Source organism: Mesoplodon mirus (genome assembly GCF_964341445.2).
Source record: "Mesoplodon mirus genome assembly, chromosome: 5".
Taxonomy (NCBI): Eukaryota; Metazoa; Chordata; class Mammalia; order Artiodactyla; family Ziphiidae; genus Mesoplodon; species Mesoplodon mirus.
In genome coordinates this window covers 109,981,776-110,006,204 of record NC_138980.1, presented here as the reverse complement: position 1 = coordinate 110,006,204, position 24,429 = coordinate 109,981,776, and the positions used below count along the sequence as shown (strand labels likewise).

The 24,429-nt window shown below is 34.0% G+C and overlaps 1 pseudogene across 1 annotated transcript in view; it reads right to left on the bottom strand.

Moving 5' to 3' along the window:
* The window catches only part of LOC309805393 (coiled-coil domain-containing protein 6-like), an 88,669-nt pseudogene extending 82,424 nt beyond the window's left edge, over positions 1–6,245 (bottom strand). Inside the window, exon 1 of the transcript in view lies at positions 6,228–6,245. The product of the transcript in view is annotated as a coiled-coil domain-containing protein 6-like (transcript). The remainder of the gene's footprint in view (positions 1–6,227) is intronic.
* Between the last annotated feature and the right edge of the window lie 18,184 nt (positions 6,246–24,429).

Genomic DNA, 24,429 nt, shown 5'->3' with positions numbered 1-24,429 from the left:
TCCAGCAACATATAAAAAGAATTATAAGGCATGACCAAGTGGCATTTAGCTTAGGAATGCAAGGTTAGTCCAACATCTGAAAATCAACTAACTGATACATTATAGCAATAGAATAAAAAACAAATATCACATGATAATCTCAATAGATAAACAAAAAGCATTTGACAAAATCCAACATCGTTTCATGATAAAAATGCTCAAGAAATGAGACAGAGAAGGGAAATTCCTGAAACTGATAAAGGACATCTATTAAAACTAAAACCAAAAAACCCATAGCTAACATAATACTTAATGATGAAAAACTGGATGATTTCTCTCCTAAGTTCAGGAACAAGACAAGAATATCTGCTTTCACTTCTCTTCAGTATTGTGCTGGAGGTTCTATTCAGGACAATTAGGCAAGAAAAGAAATAAAAGTGACCCACATTAGAAGGGAAGAAGTATAACTAACTCTGCTCACAGCTGACTGATCTTATATACAGAAAATTCTAAGGAATCCTCTAAAAACTATTAAAATTAATAAATGAACTCAGTATCTTTTAGGTTGCAGGATATATGATCAATATGTAAAAATCCAATTGCATTTTCATACACTTGTAATCATTTGGAAACCAAATTAAGAAAACAAATCTATTCACAATAACATCAAAAAGAAGAAAATACATAGGAATAACAAAAGAAGCCAAAACTTATACTCTCAAAACTAAAAACCATTGTCATAAGAAATTTTTAAAAATCTAAAAAGCTTTTTTAAAAATCTTATGTTCGTGAGTCAAAATACAACATTAAAGTGGCAGTATCCCCCAAACTGATCTACAGATTCTATGCCATCCATACTGAAGTCTCAGCTGACATCCTTGTAGAAATTGATAAGTTAATTCTAAAATCCTTATGAAGTTGCAGGGAACCAAACTTGCCAAAACAATCCTGAAAACAACAACATAGAAGGACTTGGGCTTTCTGATTTCAAAACTTTCTACAAAGCAATGATAATCAAGATAGTGTGGTGCTGGCACAAAAATAGGTATATAGACCAATGGAACAAAATGAGACCCCAGAAGTGAATCCATACATCTATGGTAAATTGATTTTTGACAAGGGTGCACAAGCACTAATTGAAGAAAGAAGAGTCTTTTCAACAAATGATCCTGGGACAACTGGATAGCCACATGCAAAAGATAAGGTTAGACTCTTTTCTCATACCATATACAAAAATTAAATCAAAATGGCTCAAATATCTAAATGTAAGGGCTAACTCTGTAAGACTCTTAAGAGAAAATGCAGGAGCAAGCCTTCGCGACTTTGAATTTTGAAAAGGATTCTTAGAAATGACACCAAAATCATGGGCAACAGCAACAACAAAAGTAGATAAGACTGGACTTAGCAAAATTAAAAATGTTTGTACTTCAACAGATAGCATCAAAAGGTTTAAAAGGCAATTGAATGAGATAAAATATTTGCCAATTATATATATGATAAAGGACTTGTATCTAGAATATATAAATAATCCTTACAACTCAATAAGAAAAAGAAACATAATCCAGTTAAAAATGGGCAAAGCATCTGGATAGTCATTTATCTAAAAAAGATATTCAAGTGCTAATAAGAACATGAAAAGATGCTCAACATCATTAACCATCAGTAAAATGCAAATCAAACCATAAATTGATACCACTTCACACCTACCAGCATGGCTATAATAAAGAAGACAGATAGTAGGAAGTACTGGTGAAAATGTGGAGAAATTTTAACTTCTGTTGAGAATGTAAAATAGTACAGTTGCTTTGGAAAACAGACTGGCATTTCCTCAAATGATTAAATATATAGTTATTATATGACTCTCTAGTCCCACATATACGTACAAGAGAAATAAAAATATATCCACACAAAATTTTTTACATGACTGCTTATAGCAGCAATATTCACAATAGCCAGAAAGTGGAAGCAAATCAACAAAACCCCCAAATCCATCAACATCACTAATCATCAGGGAAATGCAAATCAAAATCACAATGAGATATCATCTCACACCTGTCAGAATACCTGTTATAAAAAGGACAAGAAATATCAAACATTGGCGAGCATATGGAAAAAGGGAACCCTCATACACTGTTGATGGGAATGTAAGTTGGTACAAACACTATGGAAAACAGTATGGAGTTTCCTCAAAAAAATTACAAATAGAACTACCATATGATCCAGCAGTTCTACTTCTGAGTATTTATTCAAAGAAAATGAAAGCACTAGTTCAAAAAGATATATGAATGAATAATGTTCACTGCAGCATTATTTACAATAACCAAGATATGGAAGCAACTGAAGTGTCCATTGATAGATGAATGGATAAGAAAGGCATGATATATATACATACCGGAATATTACCCAGACATAAAAAAGCATGAAATCTTACCATGTTGCAAAAACATGCACGGATGTTGAGGGTATTATGTTAAGTGAACTAAGTCAGATAGAGAAAGAAAAATACCATATGATTTCACTTATACATGGAAACTAGTAAACAAATAAACAAACATAACAAAACAGATGCAGACTCACAGATACACAGAACAAACTGGTGATTGTAAGGGGATGGACAAAATAGGGGAAGTGGATTAAGTACAAACTTTCATTATAAAATAAATGACGTTGGGATGTAATGTATAGTATACAGAATGTAGTCAATAATATTGTAGTAACTTTGCATGGTGAGAGAAACTAGACTTATCATAGTGATCATTTTGAAATGTATGAGAATATCGAATCACCATATTATATACCCAAAACTAATATAATATTGTAAATCAACAAATGGACAAAGTAAATGTGGTATATATAATACATTCAATTGAATATTATTTGGCTATAAATAGGAATGAAGTACTGATTCATGTTACAACTTCGATGTACTTTAAAAACATTATGCTAAAGGAGCCAGCAACAAAAGTCCCTGTATTATCTGATTTCATTCGTATGAATCTCTGGAATAGGGAAATTTATAGATACAGAATGTAGATTAGTGGTTGCTTAGAGCTGAGGAGAGATGGGGGATTGGGAATGATAGCAAAAGCATGTGAGTATTTATTTATTTATTATTTTTTGTGTGTGTGTTTATTTTTGAGGTTATTCAAATGTTCTAAAATTGTGTGTGATGATGCTTCTCTAAGTATACTAAAATCCTTTGAACTGTATACTTAAATGGTGAATTTTATGCTAGGTAATTATATCTCAAAAGACTGTTTAAAACAACAACAATAACCATTTAATTACTCTCAATTCCAAAATTTGGCCAGGATACATGTGGACAGCTAGTCTCTGCTCTATGTGGTGTAATTCATATCACTGTCTTCAGTTGAGAGCTCAGCCAGTTTAAAAAAAAAAAAATGCTGAGATGGCTTCATTCGCTCCCATAAGTAGTTACAACATCTAGGGACTGATGAAGTCTCTCTCTCCATCAGCAAGCCTGAGCTTCTGAATATGGAGCCTTGATTCTGAGGGGGAGTGGGATATGCCACCCTAAAATGTGTCTCTTTAGCATGTGGGTTGTTTTGAAATGAAGGCAATTATGACCCAACAGACTCAGGAAAAAGCTTTTAACCTCTCCCTTAATTGCCTATAAGAATTTGTATAGGGGGTCTCTACCAGGAAGAGAGCTATTACCAGAGATAACTTTTTATATTAGAAAGACTTGTCTGTGTGGCAAGACAGATATTTATGTACCAAACATTTGCTTTTCTCATCTTCCTGTGAACTGTCTCCCTTTCCTGTGAATTCCCAGAACCTTACCCTCCTTTTTTTAGCACAGGATGGCAGATAAGCCTCAGTTGCCTGACTACCTTGGAGTCTCATGTCTGTAGGACTCCATACATATGTAATTAAATTTATTTTTTCTCCTTTTAGTCTATCTTATGTCGATTTAATTATTAAACCAGCCAACAAAACTGGAAGGGAAGAAGGAAAAAAATTTCCTCCCCAACAATCCCAAGAGGGTAAAAGTAGAAGCTACAAGTCTCTTAAGGCTGGTATTACAAGTTCTAGAATGTCACTTCCATCTTCTATTGGTCAAAGCAAGTCACAAGGTCAGCCTAGATTCAAGGTGATGGAAACTAGATTCTGCCTCTCTGTGGAAGGCATGAGAGATGGGAACACAAAGAGAGGAGGAAAGCTGTTGGTGGTCATATTTAGCAAAGATTAACCACAGTGCTCCATCTTTAAAAACTCATCAACCAACAAGGAAGTACACAAGGAGACCTCCTGGAATCTATATCTTTGGTGTATTCCCTATCTCTTTCTTTCTCTTTATAGCCAAACTTTCTGAAAAGTCTTCTTTTATTCTCTCTCCCCATTTCCTCACCTACCACTCACACATCAACTTACTCTTAAAGGATGTACCTGGTATAATAATTATCAAATATTAAGCCCATCTATTTCAGTTCTCCTTTTAATTAGTTTTACTGCAGCTTCTCCTTCTCTGGCTCAGTCATGAAGCATATAACCATAGGTGAGAAGGTTGATTTTAGAACTTTAACAAGACTACGTTTGAAAGTCATCTTTATGAAAAGGAGAGATTTGTCAAATTTGCATTATCACAAAGCCTGGAAGGTTCAGTTCATAAAGTTCACCTATAGATAGAGAAGAGAGAATAACAATAAAAATAACAGATTGTAACATTTATTGTACATTTGCTATTTTAGGTACTTTGCAGGTATTTATTTAACTCATAACATTACTATGAGGTAAACATTTTTATAATCTTCCATATTTTATCAATTAGGGAAATTCAAGAGATTGTGTTATATGTTATACACACACACATATAACTTAATATAACTAAATATACACGTATGGGGGGCTTCCCTGGTGGCGCAGTGGTTGAGAGTCTGCCTGCCGATGCAGGGGACACGGGTTCGTGCCCCGGTCCAGGAAGATCCCACATGCTGCAGAGCGGCTGGGCCCGTGAGCCATGGCCGCTGAGCCTGTGCATCCAGAGCCTGTGCTCCGCAACGAGAGAGGCCACAACAGTGAGAGGCCCGTGTACCGCAAAAAAAAAAAAAAAAAAAAAAAAAATATATATATATATATATATATATACACATGTATGTCATCTATCTATCAAGTTACTCTATTTTTAATCTCCTACCTACTACAAGAGCAACAATTCCATGAAAACAGGAGTTTGTACACTCATTGATAGGTGCTCAGTAACTATGTGTTGAGTAAATAAATGAATACATTAGTTATTTTTGGTTACCTTAGTGTTTTTTCATCTTCTCTTTTTAAATTTGTTTTTACAAAATTAAGATTATGAATCATGCTTGCTTTTCATTATGTAAGAAGCATTCTTTATTGTCACTAATTATTCTTCAAAAGCCTTTCCTTTTAATGACTGGATAATATTCTATAACATGAATAAACCACTTTTAATATCTAACTCCTGATTGTTGGTCATTTGGACTAATTTAATACTATTATAAATTATAGTGTAATAAATATTCACATATAATTAAAAAAATTTTATCTTTAATTCTTAATTCCTAAGAATTAATAGTATCAATATTTTTAAAACTGTTTGTGCATACTGACAAGTTGTCATCCAGATATTCTGCACCAAGTAGTGAATGAGAATATATCTTTTATTTTACTTTCAGCAACATTCATATTAGAATTTTAAGATAAATTACAAATTCACTTTCTTCAAGAGGGCTTTCCTTATTTTGGTTTCATATTTTCAAACACTATTAATTTAAAGCCACGATAAATACCTTTTAAAGATAGAGTTTTTCTTAGAAATACTCTTTACTTTGGATCTCACAAATGATAATTGACCAAGAGTTACCATCTCTGGGTTCAAGGCAGTCTTCTTGAATCTTGCAGAGTAATTCAATTTATTACTGTTGCAGGAAGAGAAGCAACTGTAACTATCAACATGGGCAGGCAGTTGTTGAGAAGTTGGAGAAGTGGTATAATTGACAGGAATTATTCTATCCCCACCTCACCTCTGTCCAGGATTTGTTACTGAGTTTTTGTCTTCTACTAACACATACTTCAATTCACTGCCTGGAGATCCTCAACTTTCATTCTGACCTTGATTGAACCTGTTATCTCCTGCCACTACTCCCAAACTGAGCTTTATCTATCACCCTCTATTCTTGAAAGCCCACCCCTCACATGCTTGTCCATGCAAACCTAGGTTCTAATAGTCATGATTCATCATATCTATTCACACTAACCTCCAGCTTTTCCTCCATGGCTAACTCCCATAGCAGATATCTCTACATCTTTTTACCCTCCATGTTTCCAGTTCCTCATCTGTACTGTGCTGGAATTTGTCCACATTTCCCACTGTCTTTCCATACACAACCACTTGGAATTCTTAGACCCACTATTCACTCAGTTCTCCTTGTGTCATGATTAAACTATTCATAATTGTTAACAACAATTCTTGCTTATACTAAGGTAAGGGAACTCAGGTACAGTGTACCTAGAATCTCTGAGGGAAAAGAAAAAGAAAATAGTATCCTATATCTGCTTTGGGCACACCTGACAGATTACCAAGAGGCTTGTCCCCATAGGGTGATGATATTTTCAATTAGACAAGTAATACCCAAATATATTTGCACAAAAGGACAGAATATTGCTGTTCTCTATATATAAAGAGATGGATTTTTTAAAATGGGCTTTAAAAAGACATAATATTTAAACATTAATTGTAACAGGATTTCCTTTTAGTAAAGATTTTCAGATATGTAGATGCTTTTAAATGAGACAAGGTTATTATTCAAATATATGCATCTAGATCTTCAAGAAAAGAAAAGAAAAGGAAGATGGCAAACTGCTCAATATCTGGGATACTTGAGGAACACTCAAACTTAGAGCCAGAGGGTTGGTCTTAATAATCTTGGAGTCTTTTTGAATAGAATTCTAGACTGAGAATTCTATTCTGTGTTTACTTTTCTCACAGACCTAATGAACCTGGCAAGCCTACTGTAATTAGAAATTACAATTTAGAGCTGGAGCAAAATGGAATGGTTAAATGTAGACACACCTAGACAGCAGGAGGCCCTCTTGGCAGTCTGTTCTATTGTGTTTTCTTCATGATTTCTAATCCAATTGCATATTTAAGAAACTTAAACATTTTTAAAACCAAAAGAACTCAAGACAGATTTTTTTTTCTTTTATGGGGACTTGGTATCTCCAAAAGAAAAGCAAAATTCTCCTGCCAAAGGAAAATGTTTTTGTTGTATTTTAGTTTTATCGTTACACATGGGTGGGAGGATGGAAGGAACCCAACATGTTTCTTGCTGTCTTAGTTCCTTTTTTTGTACTTTTGCTTTAAATGCTGTCATTGAGTTCAGGGGCCAGGAGAGGGAGACGTTAATATGGAGATCATAACATGAATTTTTGCGGGGTTTCTTCTGTTCTTGGTTCAGTTTCTGTCAAGTTAGACTAGGGAGTATTGCTGAGGAGGCCACAGGATTGAGGGCTGTAAAAGTCAAGAATCTTTGTTTTCAGTGATAATCTTATAACAAATGGGAGCCAGGTGTGCAATATTTGAGTTGGCTGCCTTTCAGAGTTTTTATTTATTTTTCTTTAGGTATGCAACAGCTAGGCAGGCTAAAGTGAAAATGCAATCTTGCAGTGTCTATTTTGGGTGGTGTTTGAAATTGTTAATTACAGCAAATTATAGGGAAAATAGGAATAAAAATGCAAACCCTTGGGACCACACATGAACTCTGGAATCCCCCCAAATTCAGTAAGTCTTTCTTCCTCAACTATTGGGATCACATGATGTCATTCTTTTTGTTAGTATGAGGCCACCCATCTGGTTTAAACTCCTTCAGATATACATTATAATAGGTCACTGACAGTATTCACAGATTACAGAGTCAAAGAGGTGGAAGAGACCTAGAAATGACCTGATCAACCTCTCCTTTTGACTACTCAAAATATTTGGCCCAGTTCAATGGTAAAACTGAAATTAGTGATTAGTTCTTCTACTTCCAAGCTTAGTCAGCACTTTTCTCCTTATAACACTCTTGCTTCCATTTCATAATGTGAGGTCAGTAGTTGATGGGAAAATTAATTTTTAAATAAGCACAAAAGAATTCATATTTACATCAGCTCCCAACATTTTCCTTTTCTCAAAATATCAGAACTCATAGAGGAGGACTTTTTTGTCTGCCAAGTATCTGTTTCCCCCATACTTTGATTTATGCCCTCTGATTTCTCTTAGATAAGATCTCTAGCCATTTGCTTCACATAAGGCTGACCATATTCACAATTCCATTTGGGTCAGGCCAGTTCAAAAGAATGTTGTATTGTCTGGCCACCACTGGGTCATGCTACTGTCCCTAAAACAAACCAATCTGAGATAACTGCAGGGCTTTTGCAGATACAATCTTAATTCAGGTGCTCTTTTAGTACTATGGTTGCTGAAAGGCCATATTTAAGGTACACTGCCACTGTAAACCATCATGTGAGCAAAAGAGAAAACATCTGAAAATTGGAGATATCCAGTGAAACTAGAGTTCATAAAAGAATACAGAAATAGGTAGGATAGGGGCACTGTGTTTCAAGAGGTGCCAAATTTTATAAAAGTTCAAAGAAGTATTAGTGTTGTATAGATTCTAATTTATGACATATTTTTCTGGACTCTTGCAGTAATCAAATTCTACATTCTTTACTTGTTAGACTGACCCTCCCAAACCATCATTTTTTTAAAATGAGGTAGAAAATAAAGACATAAGTGCCTTTGGATTAACTTACATTTTTTTTTCTTCTACCCCATTGAATTCTTACCGTTAACATATTTTTAAAGAGTTATTCTGAACAAGAGTTATTCTAAGATGCCACAGAAGGGGGTATTCGAAAACTAGAATAATTGCATGAGAAATGGAAATAAAATCATGTTTGGATATTTTTAACATTCCAACTCTGTATTATGCTTAGAGATGAGGATGATGAGTAAGAATCCAATATGTAGTTAATCCCGTCTTATTGCAAATGTGTGTATTCACAGGAACATGAAGCATTCCTATACTTATTGAGAAAAGTAATCTTGAGTTGTGTGTAAAAGTAGTCTTAAACACATCCAAGTAGATTTTCTTGTTTTTTCCTTTTTAGCAAATATCCATTCTTTATGTGCTTGAACTATGTTCCTCTTTGTTTTCCCATTGTTGACACAGTATGTACTAAGATTATAAAGGAGATAATTTAAGGGCAACTTCATACCTGAAAAGTTGAAATCATTGGTTTCCCCTTACAGAGGACTCCCTGGGGAACATAATACAGGGAATCATGGACAATTTACCACTAGTTGTGATATGTATCTGTCTGATGTAAAAAATCAGTGGTTTCCTTTTTTTTTTAAAATGGCCTCCCTGGGGACCAGAGAGTAGAAGGTCAGAACAGCTTCCTGGTTTGCATGCTTGGCTGTTTGTTTTCCAATAGCAAACAGTTCTTTAAGCAATGACACATTGGTCTCTGGTGTAGGGGATGCAGCCCTGTGTGCTCTGGCACATCTACCACTGTGCTGCTATTATATAGAGGTTCTTACCTGGAAGAGAGATGGAGGATTTTTAACAAGAAATTATACCCCATTCACCTGCCACTCTCTCAAACTTTATGTGTGTGATACCTCTCTACGCCCCATCCCACCGTACTTCAGAAAAGGAAAACTACTGTCACATTTGTACACAACACTTAGGAAAAATAAAAATCTGGGCCCTAAGTCATTTCCTTGTACCAAGAATTTAGGAAATATAGCATAGCACACAGTAATGCATTAGTGACCTTTATGTTATACTATATGTAATGGGCCAAACAGCTTAATTTAGTGTCAAATCTGATTAGGATATTTGTAAACATTATCTCTGAAGGTGCTGATGTGTGTGTATGTGTGTGCGTGCATGCGTGTGTGTGTGTAGGAAGAGGAAGGAATACACACATCAACATATGTTGAATCAAAATAAATTATGGTTTTATAATTGGTTTTTTAAAAATATTTTGTTAACCCCTTAAGCATAATTGTGGACAACCTGAAACATTTCAAAGACAGTGCTGGGACACTTAAGATAAACTATTTGGACTTACTGCCAAAATATATTGTCTTTTTAGTGGAAATCAGAATCCTAGGGCCTTCCTTAAATTCCCTGCATTCAATAAAGCTGCATGGCTTTCACAGAAAAAATGCATGCCCAGTTCCTACAATATTATTTGAGAAATGTGATAGGAATGTGTGGGAATAGGATGCATACATCTCATATCTTATTTTTAAGATTCCGATTCCTAAATTGCATGAAATTTCAAATATTAAGAAATTAGGAAAAACTTTGAAATTTTTGTGAACATATTCCATGAAATTTAATGCAATATTTGATAGTACTAACTTTGATCCTAAATTCTGCAATCATTTGACAAACTATGGCATCCAGTTTTCCACGATTGAATAAAAATTTCCATATGATGATGGTGAATACTATAGTATTGTACTATTCTATTCAGTTTTGGCATGCAAAAGCTAATACTTCATAATGATGTTAAGTAACATGTATTACACTGAATATTTTGAAGAAATTTAAGTGATATGGGAAATCTGATATAGAGGAACTATTACATGAAATATACTGTAAAATTATTAAACCCTAAGAATGGTGGAAGAATTTTCCTATTATTGTATGTAGGCATAAGATAAAAATCTAAGAAAGAATTAGTATTCAGGCAACATAAATATTTAATTTTTCTAATATAGCTTTATAAAAAATATCTTAAGGAATTGGTTTTATTCAATGGTGTCCAGGGCTTTGGGAAGAGAGGAGGGTTGAATAGATGAAGTGCAGGAGAATTTTTTAGGGTGGCAAAACCATTATGTAAGATACTGGAAAGGGGGACACATGACACTAAACATTTGCCAAAACTCATAAAATTTACAGCATAAAGAGTGAAACTTAATGTATGCAAATTTAAAAAATAATAATTTAGGAGGCTGTTGGATCCCAGGATGAAGTGCAGATTGTGAAAAACGAGTCTAACTGTATTATAGATGTATGAAATAAACTCACTCAACATGGTGGGGAAAGCGTACTGATATAAGTAACTTTGGAAATGAGGGAAGACTGTAAGACTAAATGCAAAAGTAACTGTCCCTAAGCACTGTACTTCAGTTGATTACATGTTTTTCATGGGAGTATGAGTTAATAATTCTAATCTGTTATACATGTATGCTGGAATTGAACAATTAATTAACTGGATTCCAGATGGTGGGAGCCAGGTTTCTCAGTATTGGAGTAGGAGATTACAGATAAGCAAGGGAAAGAGGCTAGAATGTTCCATGTGGTAATGAATTAGAGTTGAATATATCAGTATAGACTCATCAGAATGCTTTATATGTATAAAGGTCAAATGGTTGACCTTTATACATATATTGTATATATATATATGTATTATATATAAATATGTAAGTTACATATTTATACAATTATTTATACACAGATGGATAATACATAAATATTAATAGATAAAAACATGTAAGTTGGTCTATATACTTACATATATTTCCTTGCTCTACCAGCTAAGAGAGCTTAGAAGCAATGACACCCCAACAACAATAAGCACACATAGCACCCAGAGCTTGATTTCTAATACCATTCTCCAATAAAAGGAACAAGGACTCCTTGTAGAATGACTAATTCTAAGCTGGAACAGTATGAGCAACAAAATAAATACAATTATATTAGATTATAACACAAAGGATAAAATAATGATCTATGATTCCATGATAAATAATAATTAAAATAAATAAATAAATAGAGAAGAATAGATGCATTTTCCATGGATAAAAATTCCAAATAATTTAAATACTTTACTCTCAAGGAGGTGGAACATGACTCCTTCCTCTTTAGGAGTGGCCTGCAGAGAGTGATTTGCTTCCAAGAAGCAGAAACAGAAAGTGATAAAAGAGGAACTTTATTGTGGAGAAATCTGACAAATAATACCTCAGCCAGGTAGGTAATCAAAAGTAACATCAGTGGTGATAAAATCATACTGATAGTTTGTATCCTTGATATGATGTGACAAGCAGAGCATTTACTTCTGTGATGTTTCCGCCAAAATCTAATAATTCTAGTTTAAACACAAGAAAAATACCTGACAAATCCCAATGAGAGACATTCTGCAAAATATTTTACCAGTACTCCTAAAAAATGTCAAAGTCATCAGAAAAAAGGCAAGTGGAAAGAGAAATTGAAACAATCACATTTACCATTGCATCAAAAAGAGTAAAATACCTAGGAATAAACCTACCTAAGAAGGCAAAAGACCTGTACTCAGAAAACTATAAGACACTGATGAAAGAAATTGAAGATGACACAAGCAGACAGAAAGATATACCATATTCTTGGATTGGAAGAATCAATATTGTTAAAATGACCATACTACCCAAGGCAGTCTACAGATTCAATGCAATCTCTATCAAATTACCAATGACATTTTTCACAGAACTAGAACAAGTAATTTGAAAATTTATACAAAACATAAAAGACCCAGGAATAGCCAAAATAATCTTTAGAAAGAAGAACAGAGCTGGAGGAATCAGGCTTCCTGACTTGGGGCTATAGTGCAAAGCTACAGCAATCAAAACAGTATGGTACTGGCACAAAAACAGACACATAGATCAATGGAACAGGATAGAGAGCCCAGAAATAAAGCCATGCATTTATGGTCAATTAATCTACAACAAAGGAGGCAGGGATAGATAATGGAGAAAAGACACCCTCTTCAGTAAGTGGTACTGGGAAAACTGGACAGCTACAAGTAAAAGAATGAAATTAGAACATTCTCTAATATCATATACAAAAATAAACTCAAAATGGATTAAAGAGCTAAATGTGAGGCTAGAAACCATAAAACTCCTATAGGATAACATAAGCAGAACAATATTTGACATAAATTGCAGCAATATTTTTTTGGATCTGTCTCCTAAAGTAAAGGAAATAAAGGCAAAAATAAACAAATGGAACCCGATTAAACTTAAAAGCTTTCACACAGCAAAAGAAACCACTGACAGAACAAAAAGACAATCTACTTAATGGGAGAAAATGTTTGCAAATGATATGACAGATAAGGGATTAATATACAAGATATATAAATAGCTCATACAACTCAATATCAAACAAGGAAACAACCTGATTAAAACATGGTCAGATATGAATAGACATTTTTCCAAAGAGGAAATGCAGATGGCCAATAGGCACATTAAAAAGATGCTTAACATCACTAATCATAAGAGAAATGCAAATCAAAACCACCATGAGATACCACCTCTACCTGCCAGAATGGCTATCACCAAAAAGAACACAAATAATAAATGTTGGGGAGGATATGAAGAAAAGGGAACCCTTGTACCTTGTTGGTGGGAATGTAAATTGGTGCAGCCACTATGGAAAACAGTATGGAGGTTTCTCAAAAAATAAAAATAAAACTACCATATGACCATTAATTCCACTCCTGGGTATATATCTGAAAAAAGCAAAAACACTAATTTCAAAAGATACGTTCACCCCAATGTTCAGAGCAGCATTATTTACAGTTGCCAAGGAAGTGACCTAAGTGTCCATAAACACATGAATGAATAAAGAAGATGTGGTATATACATACAGTGGAATACTACACAGCCAAAAAAAAGAATGAAATTTTGCCATTTGCAGCACAGCATGGATGGACTTGGAGGGCATTATGCTAGGTGAAATAAGTCAGACAAAGAAAGACAAATACTATATGATATCACTCATATGTGGAATCTAAAAAATACAACAAACTAGTGAATATAACAAAAAATGAGCAGACTCATATAGATATAGAGAACAAACTAGTGGTTACCAGTGGGGAGAAGGAAGAGGGGAGGTGCAATACAGGGGTAGGGGAGTAAGAGGTACAAACTATTAGGTGTAAAATAAGCTACAAATATATACTGTACAACATTGGAATATAACCAATACATTATAATAACTATACATGGAGTATGACCTTTAAAAATTGTCAATCACTATAGTGTACACATGTAACATATAATATAGTACAGCAACTATAGTTCAATAAAAAAAAGAAAGTATGAGCAACTGTCATAATTCAGACGAGTCTAAAGAGACATGGTGACTAAACATAATATGGTATCCTGGAAAGGATCCTGAAACAGAAAACTAACTTCAGGTAAAAACTAAGAAAATCTAAGTAGACTTTAGATAATAATAATCTATCAATATTTGCTCAATAATTGTGATAAAGGTACCATACCATTATAAAACATTAATAATAGGGGAAATCATGTGTAGGTGCTTGGAGACTCATACTATCTTCACGACTTTCCCGTAAATCAAATGCCAATCTAAAATTTAAAAGTCATATGAGAGGGCTTCCCTGGTGGCACAGTGGTTGAGAATCTGCCTGCTAATGCTGGGGACACGGGTTCAAGCCCTGGTCTGGGAGGATCCCACATGCCACAGAGCAACTAGGCCCGTGAGCCACAACTACTGAGCCTGTGCATCTGGAGCCTGTGCTCCGCAGCAAGAGAGGCCGTGATAGTGAGAGGCCCGTGGACCGCAATGAAGAGTGGTCCCCGCTTGCCACAACTAGAGAAAGCCCTCACACAGAAACGAAGACCCAACGCAGCCAAAAATAAATAAATAAATTTTAAAATAAATAAATAAATACTCCTGTTCTCTGTTTAAAAAAAAAAAAAAAAGTCATATGAGAATTGACTTTACCATGGAAAGAATAATAAACTCTTCAGAACTTTAAGGCTTTTTAGCCGCAGCATCTATGAAATTACTTTCTTTTACTCCCAACCCTCTTCTTTAGTATAAACAGAACCTTCAGTAACCTGGTACTTGCCTTGCTAAATCCCACATTTATTATTTGTCCATGTCGTTCTTATCTCCAGAAATGTCCCAGGTTTTCTTCTTTGACTGACTAAACCTCCTTCAAAGAACACTTTAAATCCTACTTCTAGGAGATTTTCTGTATTCCTTTTGAATATTCTTACTCAAGAATGCATGGGGGACTTTTAATCCTTATCCCAAAATTTAGCTTGGAAATACTTAAGTGTTTACATTGCTCATTATGTGTTTGTACGTGTAAGTCTCAACTCTACAAAATATAAACAGACATTGTGCTGTTTACTTCTCCCTTAGTCTGCATAGGCAGTAAATCAAACGATTTTTTTGCTAAATAGATAATATTTTACTGATTTTATAATGTAAATAAATATATATCAGAAAGTAAATATAGTTTTCTACTATGTTATTTTGTTTGAAGATAAAGGTATGTTTTTAATGATAAATATTTTTAAAAATACTATGTTAAAGCAAAAAAAAAGTGGATGAAAATTGAAGATAAGGGTGAGAAACACTGGAAGAAATATTTAGGAACAGTGGAACGAAGACAAAAGAGAGATGATAGCAAATTTCAAGGAAACATTAGTCATGTGTTTGTTCTTTTATAAATGAGTAAAAACCAGTAATATTTACAGACAATAAGAAAAAGGATAGATTTCATCCATTTTAAATATTACTAAATATTTGTGTTCTCCATTTGTTTTAAGAGATTTAGCATACAGAGAAGGATTAAGTTCTTAAGACAACAAAGTATTTCTCTTGCATTGCATTATACTTACTGAGTAGGAAACTTTTTAGAAAGAGAACTTTAAAAAAGAACCAAACTTGGATCATGAGGGAAGAAGACACATTGTTCTCAATATCTGTTTTGAATTTCTTCTATGTTTAAAAAATAAAATAGCTGGGCACATGATACTCAGATTATACTTCTAAATATTCACAAGAACTTGGTGTGGCCATGTGATTATATTCTGGCCAATAAAATGTATGTAGAAGATTTTATAGTAGCTTCCAAGAATCTTCCTCAAAAATATACAGTTTATACATGTTCTTTGTCACCTTTTGTCATTCTTCCCAATGTTTAATTATTCAATTATTGTCTAAAGGCCTTTGTTTTTCTTGTTATTAGTAATCACATAAACTTTTTTTAGTTTTGTGGACAGTCCAAATTGTCAGCTGTTATTTCATATTGTTAATAAGAAATAAATTAATTTTGGTCAAAATTGGAGTTTGAAAGAAGAAAACTACTAACTAAAGAATATGTTGGGGGCCTCCCTGGTGGCGCAGTGGTTGAGAGTCCGCCTGCCGATGCAGGGGATACGGGTTCGTGCCCCGGTCTGGGAGGATCCCATATGCCGCGGAGCGGCTGGGCCCGTGAGCCATGGCCGCTGGGCCTGCGCATCCGGAGCCTGTGCTCCGCAACGGGAGAGGCCACAACAGTGAGAGGCCCGCATACCGCAAAAAAAGAAAAAAAAAAAAAAAAAAAAAAAAAGAATATGTTGGAAACCAAATCCATAAAGGAAAATACAAAGTAGCACTGTTTTAACTTCAAGAATTCTGTCTTAGATGCACTGAAAATCTAGAGAAATATTGAAAATAATGTGTGTGAGGATCTGTTTGTGGAAAGTAGTATAAAAGTACAGCAGCAATTTAACATTTCCTTAAAAAAAAATTATTATTAAATGGAATCCACTTTAGACACATGGTTTAAAGCAGCGGCCCCCAACATTTTTTGGTACCAGTGACCGGTTTCGTGGAAGACAATTTTTCCATGGACGGGGGGTTAGGGAGGAGGATGGTTCAGGCAGTAATGCGAGCGGATGGGGAGCAATAGGGACCAGCAGATGAAGCTTCGCTCCCTCGCCCACCCCTCACCTCCTCTTGTGCAGCCAGGTTCCTAACCGGTCCACGGCCCTGGGGTTGGGGACCCCTGGTTTAAAGGACTCAGCTAATAATCTTGCAGCCCATCAATACCTAGAACTAAAGAAGATCCACTTTATAAAGGAAGTGGAATATATTTTGGATAGTTTTATCAATTTTTAAAACAACTTAGATATGCATTATTATTTCTATTTACCAAAAGAAAAAAAGATACTGAAGTTCTCAGGAAGTTAGAAAAGTTCTCTTAAGTCAATCAGTTTGTAAAGACATTCTGTCTCTGTGAGTTCTTACTTTATGTTAGCTTGCTGCTAGTGAAGGAAATGTTGCTGTCTTTTTTGGTGTTTTTGTTATTATTTGAATACCTGCATACCTGGAGGAAAGATTCCTTTAGAGAAAAAAATATGGAAAAGGCCAAAATTGTTTGTATTCAGTGGATAGATCAAGAAAAGTATGAGAAAGTCCACACCACTTATTTTGAAAAGGCAGATTGTTTTCTCCTTGTTTTTTTTACGTTAATGGAGTAATATTCATTGACATGTAGAAATAATAGCATTTCATTTCTACTCAGTCAGCTGTTCATTATTCTCAATTTGCATCTCTTTTTAGTAATGTGTGGGATTTCTTTTTATTGTCTGAAATACAGAGATTTGAATCTAAAGAAATTTGTTAAATCAGATTATGAATATCTGGACACTAGGTCCATATGGTTTGGAAAGAAAAGGAATGAAATATCTTGATTTAGTTAAGTTTGTGGTTCTTATTTTAGTGAGGATTCTTGAAATAAGTGCTTGAATAAATTTAGTGAAATGTGTTTCATAGATACCAAGAACGTCAAACTTTTAGAAGTTACTTTACTTCTCGGCAAATTGTTGTTTCTTTAAAGTATTTCAAACACCCAATAAAAAAGGCTCCTTCTCCATTAGTACATTCATAGACAACAATATTTGGATAGATTAAGTGAAATGAATCAGAAACACATGTATTACATTACTTTTAAAATAAACATGAGCTTAAAAATCATTGGGAATGTGTCTAGCAAAATGGGTTATTCTAAGACCAAAACATTTAAAAAATAGATTAATACATTTCAGAAACTTGAAGGAGTAAAAAAGAAACAGAGAACCATTTTGTAATTAAAGCATAACAAAAGATATATTAAATAACTTGTATTTTGTTTTCTTTCAGAATTCTCTCTGGCTTGGCTCAGATAACAATATTTTATATAAATTAATAATGTAACAAATAAATAATTGCCCTATTTTATACATATGGAAAGAGCAATAAATAATATTTTCTTGACATTTCTTATAAGATCCTTCATAATCTGGCTGTTGCCATCTTCCCTCTTGCAACAGAGTAAAAGAGTAAAATATGGTTGGATCACACAACTTGAAGAATGCTCTCAGCTATTTGAAGGTAATGATTGTGTCAGTGCCATATACAGTACCTGGCACTCAGTAGGCACCTAAAACACTTCTGTTAAACAGATTAATTGGGATCACCCATGAGTCAAATATGGAATTTTAAATGACATAAGGCACTTGAGTGCCACTGAAGTGACTTCCCTCTAAGATCATGATCAAGATGTTAATCCATGATCTCCTAATTCCCTAACTCCTATCTATAACCACCTCAGTTTCTAAATAAAACGTTTTCAGAACTATAGACTTAAATCCATAGTGGTAGTTATACAATTCAAATAGTGTTAGTGTGACCTGAAAGAGTATGGGAATATGAAAGTTAACCCCTAGCCATTCATTGGAAACAAACAAACAAATAAAAAAGAACAGAAAAATGGGGGGAAGAAGGAGTTTAGGTTAGAAGATGTTCAAATGCTTAGAATTCCAAAGAAGCCACACCATCTCATTCATTAGATGAGTCATTCAGTTGTTTTCAAAACATCACTAGAATTTTCCAAATATAGATTTGCCTTTGAGTTTTATGATTCTTTTCAAATCAGATCATTTCACTGTTGATTTTTATAGTGGATGACCTCACATGGCAAAGCAACTCAAAACTTTCAGGGTGAGATATACCTCAGATTTTGTCTATGCCTCAACCTTTTCTTGTATGAACATCTTAAAATAAATATGATTTACCGTTTGAGCTTCTTTAGGGTGCAATGTAAGGAAAGTGCCATTTGTTCTTTGGCAACAATACAACTTTAGGAGTATCAAATTTGCTTAACCTTATTCAAAGTTTGATTTCATTATAATTTAACCACAATAATATAGTAAATTTAAATGTGACTATTTTTCATGAAGCATGTAGATTTTTTTTTTAACTTGGGAGATTTTTACCATTTCATCCTATTGAAATCTGTCCAAGGAAACGGAAAATATGGCATGACATGTTTATTGATTTAGGAAATTTTGATAATGTTTAATTAAATCTTATTCATGAATAATAAATGTTATCAATGAATAATTTTATTTAGGAAAAATTGTATTTTCAACTTATCTTTGATTTTTTCCCATTAGATCACCATGGGAAGTGATTTGAGCAATAGTGGAGTCCATACCTTGATTTGTGCTGAAGAGAATGAGACCTTATAGAGGTTAATTTCCTTATGAAGTTTCATAGAGCTAGTTAGTAGCCAAACTGAGATTTAACTGATCCCAGACTGCAGATTAACATGAAGGAAAGATTTAGAATTTGCAACCAATGGGAAAACAATATGTTAGTAAGATTGCAATGCTGACATTTGCTACCAGATAGTGACTGTACTTATGTCTGTTATACAATTACTCATATGGGCAATTGATATCTCTGTGATAAAGGATAAAATTTCCCATTTAATAGGTGTTTTAAATTTCTAGTCCTATGCACCTTCATAGTCATCTTTCAGGAATCAACTCCCTGTCACCTCCTTTGCAAAATCTTACCCCCTTTCCCACCATCCAGGTAAAGTGATCTACTCTCTCCTATATAGTCCCAGAACACTCATTTCATAATTATATAATTACACTTACCCACAATACACTGTATTGTGATTATCTAGTTGTATGACCATTTCCTCAAATAAAAAATAAATTGTGGAAGGAAAGATACTGGGACTTATTCATATTTGTATCCCTAATATTTATTGTAGTATTTACTATGAAATAATGACAAAAACATCTTTACAAATTTTTTTGACTATAAATCTTGTAGTCATCCTTTAAATAGGACTCTTTCATATTTAATCTATCATCAAATAATATAGACTATGTTGTAGGTATATATTGAGAATTTGATGACCTTGTACCATCGCCACTGCCACCATGTTGTCTAAAGTCACTATCATGTCTTCCTGAATTATTATATTTGCTTCCTGACTTCTTTCCATGATTCTATATTTGCCTACTACCATTGCTCCCACAATCTACTTGTCCCAATCAGCCATACTTAATACCTCAGCCCAGTGACCTTTGTTTTTCAGTTGGAAGACTTCAGGTAAAAATAATACTTGAAGTATATTGGAAGGCAAACAACATTTCTTTGGAAATTGTATCTTTAGAGGAAAGAGATGGGAAACAGTATGTGTTGGCTATTAGTGCCTAAGATTGGTAAAGCACAAGAGAAAGCTGACCTCAATGATGGAATAGCTGGTTCTCCAGCAGGCATGAAAGAAATAGAGACAAGTCTGTGGTCTTGTGGACTTCAACAGATTAGCTGCTTCCACAGTCTAAATGACAGGTGATAAATTCAAAAGTAGCACAGCCCTACCAAAAATTTCAGTTGAACAAAATGATATGGGAAAAATATCATATTAAGAGTATAATCCCAAGCTGAACTTCTCAGTTAAATAAAGGGACCAAGGGCAAAAATCAGATCAAGTGTTGTGACCTTCCCACTCTTGCTCCAGATAGCCTCATGGCAGCCACCATCAAGTTGACAGAGAGAGGATGGGGCAAAAGGATGGATGTGGTTAATGAAATTTGTATCTTATTAAAAGCAAATTTATAAGATGCCTGTTGCACTGCTGAAGAAATACTGTGCCAAAGAAACAAGCATTTATTCTTAAAAAGCCTTTGACTTTCTGAGACTTAAAACAATGTTTAGCCAATAAAATTTCCATGAAAAGGAGGAAGACTTTGAATTCAGCATATTCTCCAAGGAAGCCAGGCTCCCAACACCCATCTCTGATGAAGCCAAGGAGATGCCTCCAAAATGACAGAAACTAGAGCTATGGAAAATAATGGGCAAAGAAGTTCTTTCCAGAGAACGGAATGAAAGCCTTCAAAATGTTGGCCCTCTGGGGACTTTGAATTACTCTTTCTTTCCCTTATGTTTATACCTTCCTCTTAGAGGTATTTAATACAGCGATTCTGTCCTACCACTATATATTGCATGTGGTGACATGGATCTTTTGTTTAATATCAAAAGCTGTCACACAGAAGAGATGTTTTGGACTTTGAATTGAATGCAGTGACTGGGTGACATGATGGGCATTTTAAGTGAGTATATTATTTGTGAAGGGAGAGAATTATATATTTGGTGATCTGAAGGTCAGACAGTAGGAGAATTTGGCTAAATGCACACCATTCTCATTACTCTTCCTGAGTTTATAGGAAGGCTACATTTCGCATCTTCCCTTGCAGTTTGTGAGGTCATGTGTTTCCTTTTGCAGGAAACATGTTATTTAGAAGAATTAAAACCAAGAGTAAAAATCTCTTAATGGTGGCTAGTATGATATCATAGAATATCCAAAGTGGGTCTACAGACAAAATATTATACCTAATAAGATAATCAACTGGATATCTAACTTGAAGAATTAAAATTCAAAAATCAGCAACATTTTAGATACTGATTAAAGTCAATTAGAAAATATCATAGAAAAATGATTCCATTTATTGTGGCAACAGAAACCATGAAGATATTAGGATTAAACCTAATAAAAATACCTATACAGGGAAAATTACAAAATATAATATATTTTGTAAAATTACAAAATAAGATATATTTTAATTATAAAATATAATTACAAAATATAAGATCCCCAATATATTAAGACATACAACACCTTCATGTACTGAAAGACTCAGTATTATTAAGATATCAAGTTTGTGCAAAGTGATCTATAAATTAAATGCAATTACATTAACAACAGAGTTTTTAATGAAGTCTGACAAACTCCAGAAAACCTCACAGAAGAACAAAGGATCAAAAAGTCAAGAAAATTTTGTAGGAGAATGAAGTGAGAACAGTTAACCAGTGAGATATCAAGATTATTGTAAAATGTTAATAAATATTATAATATTTTCAGAGAAAGAAGCAAATATAAGAGATTTGAGAGTTTAGAAATATTCCATATTATACAAAAATTATGTCACACAGAGATTGTATCAAACAAAATCTATCACTATTAGTAAACAAGTTACTAATTAGTGCTGGAAAAATTGATTATCCATGCAGAAGATAATTTAATACCTATGCCATAAAAATGATGATTGGTAAGTTAAATAATGTGATATGTTTTATAATAAGAATATATATATATTTTGGTCTTAGTCCACAGTTCTTTGACACAGAGCTCCTAAAACCCTTATAATGTCCTAAGTGATAAGAGCCATGGGAGCATCTTTTGTTATAGTGTTTGTTCTTTTGTCCTCAGTTTTTGAAATAACTCCAGAGCAATAAAGGTGAAAGGAATGACGTTCGTTATTCATAAAAAGACACTTTCAATCACACCTCAGTTTATGTTAATGAGTGATTTTTTGAAAACCCCTAGATACCCACAGGATGGGGGCTCTTGCTAAGGGGGACCAATGATCTAATTTAGAGGACTGACACTTTCAGCTCTCCACCTTTTCCCCCTGACCTTTGGAGGGAAGAGAGGTTGGAGACTGCACCAATGGCCAAAGACTTAAATATGGAATCATGACTATATAGTGAAATCTTCATAAAATTCTGTAAAGTATGGGGTTCAAAGGGCTTCCAGGTTGGGGATGACAAGGAGGTACTGGAGAGGGCATAGAAGTTCTGCATCCCTTCCTCCGTAACCTTGCGCTGTGCATCCAATTCCATCTGGCTGTTCCTGAGTTATATCCAGTAACCTAGTCAGTAAACTGTTTCCTGAGTTCTGTGAACCATTCTAGCAAAATATGGCACCTGAGGAAGGGGTTGTGGTAATCTCTAATTTATAGCTAGTTGGTCAGAAGCACAGGTGACAGTCTAAACTTTCAGTTCGTGTCTGAAGTCAGGGAGGCAGTCGTTGAAAAATTGCTTGGTGTAGGGGGAAAAAACCCCATATATTTGGTGTCAGAAGAGGAGTGTCAGAAGTGCTATGAGAGTGTAACATAATAGAGAAAGGGAAGCATTTTTTTCCTGTCACAGAAATACATGTACAAAGTCAAAATTTATAAATTACAAAACAAAATGTAAGAAAATGTCTTTATGGCCTTTGAATAAAAAAGGGTTTCTTGGAAAATATAGAAAAAAAAAACAAATGGTAAAGCAATAATTCATTACAATGACTATGTTGAAATTAAAACATATCTCAATAAAAGAGAAAATAAAGTTAAAAACTAGCCACAAACTAGTAAAAGCTATTTGCAGTGGAAAAACTGACATTGAATTGGCATCTAGATTTTACAGATAACAACTATGAACTAGTAAGAAATATTCCAAACACCAAATAAAAAATTGTATAAAGGTTTGGAATAAAGAATGGAAAATATAAAAAGGATCTCAATTTCACTCTACATAATGAAAATTAAAACAAAAATAACTCAAATGAAACAAACTGATATATTTCCCATCCAAATTTATCAAAATTAAAAGACTAACTATAACAAGTATTAGTGAGGATATAGATAGGGAGAGAGGCTCATATCCTACTGGTAGGAATGTAAATTGGTACAAACACTTTGGAACGATATGTTCATGTCCTATAAAATGCAATTCCAAATTAAATTATGTATCCTAAAGTAATTCTTGTATATATATATAAGAAAACACAATAAAATTATTATTAAAATAGTATTAATTACAGCATTTTACCCCTGAGGTAAGACACTAGGTTTTTAAAATAGTATACAAAAATCTATCAAATAGTCATATAAGAGAGAAATACTATCTAAATGGTTTCAAAATGTGGAAATATATAAAAAAATTTCCAGTCCATTTTGAAGTAGCATTTGTGTGACACCAAAGAAGAAGTATCACTAAAATTAACCCAGACATTAATTTCACTGTGAATATAACATAAAACATCAGGTAAAATACTAACAAACTTGAAATAATAGTATATAAAAAGACAGATGCAACTTGGCTAATTCTTATTTAATCCCAAGCATGTAAGGATCTTCCAGCATCACAAAAATGTATTGATGTAACATACTGCATTTATGGAGTAAGGCCTATGAAATACCAGTAAATAAAACAATTAAGAATCATGCAAGGGACTTCTGTTTCTTTTGGCAATGTCAAAATAGCTGGAACTAAACTCACCCTGGTGTGGTAAACAATCATAGAATTCGGAAAAAACAAAACAAAACAAAAACACATGAGGCGACTATTTTCAGACATTGGACAGCAGGCAGTGCAGACTGCAATTCCTGAGAAAAGGAAAACTCATGGGACGAGCCCCATGATTGTTCTGGATCTCTACAGGAAGCTGGAGATCAAGCAGAGATCAGAGGATGTGACTGCTTACGTGAAGTTACCATGGAGCGACTGC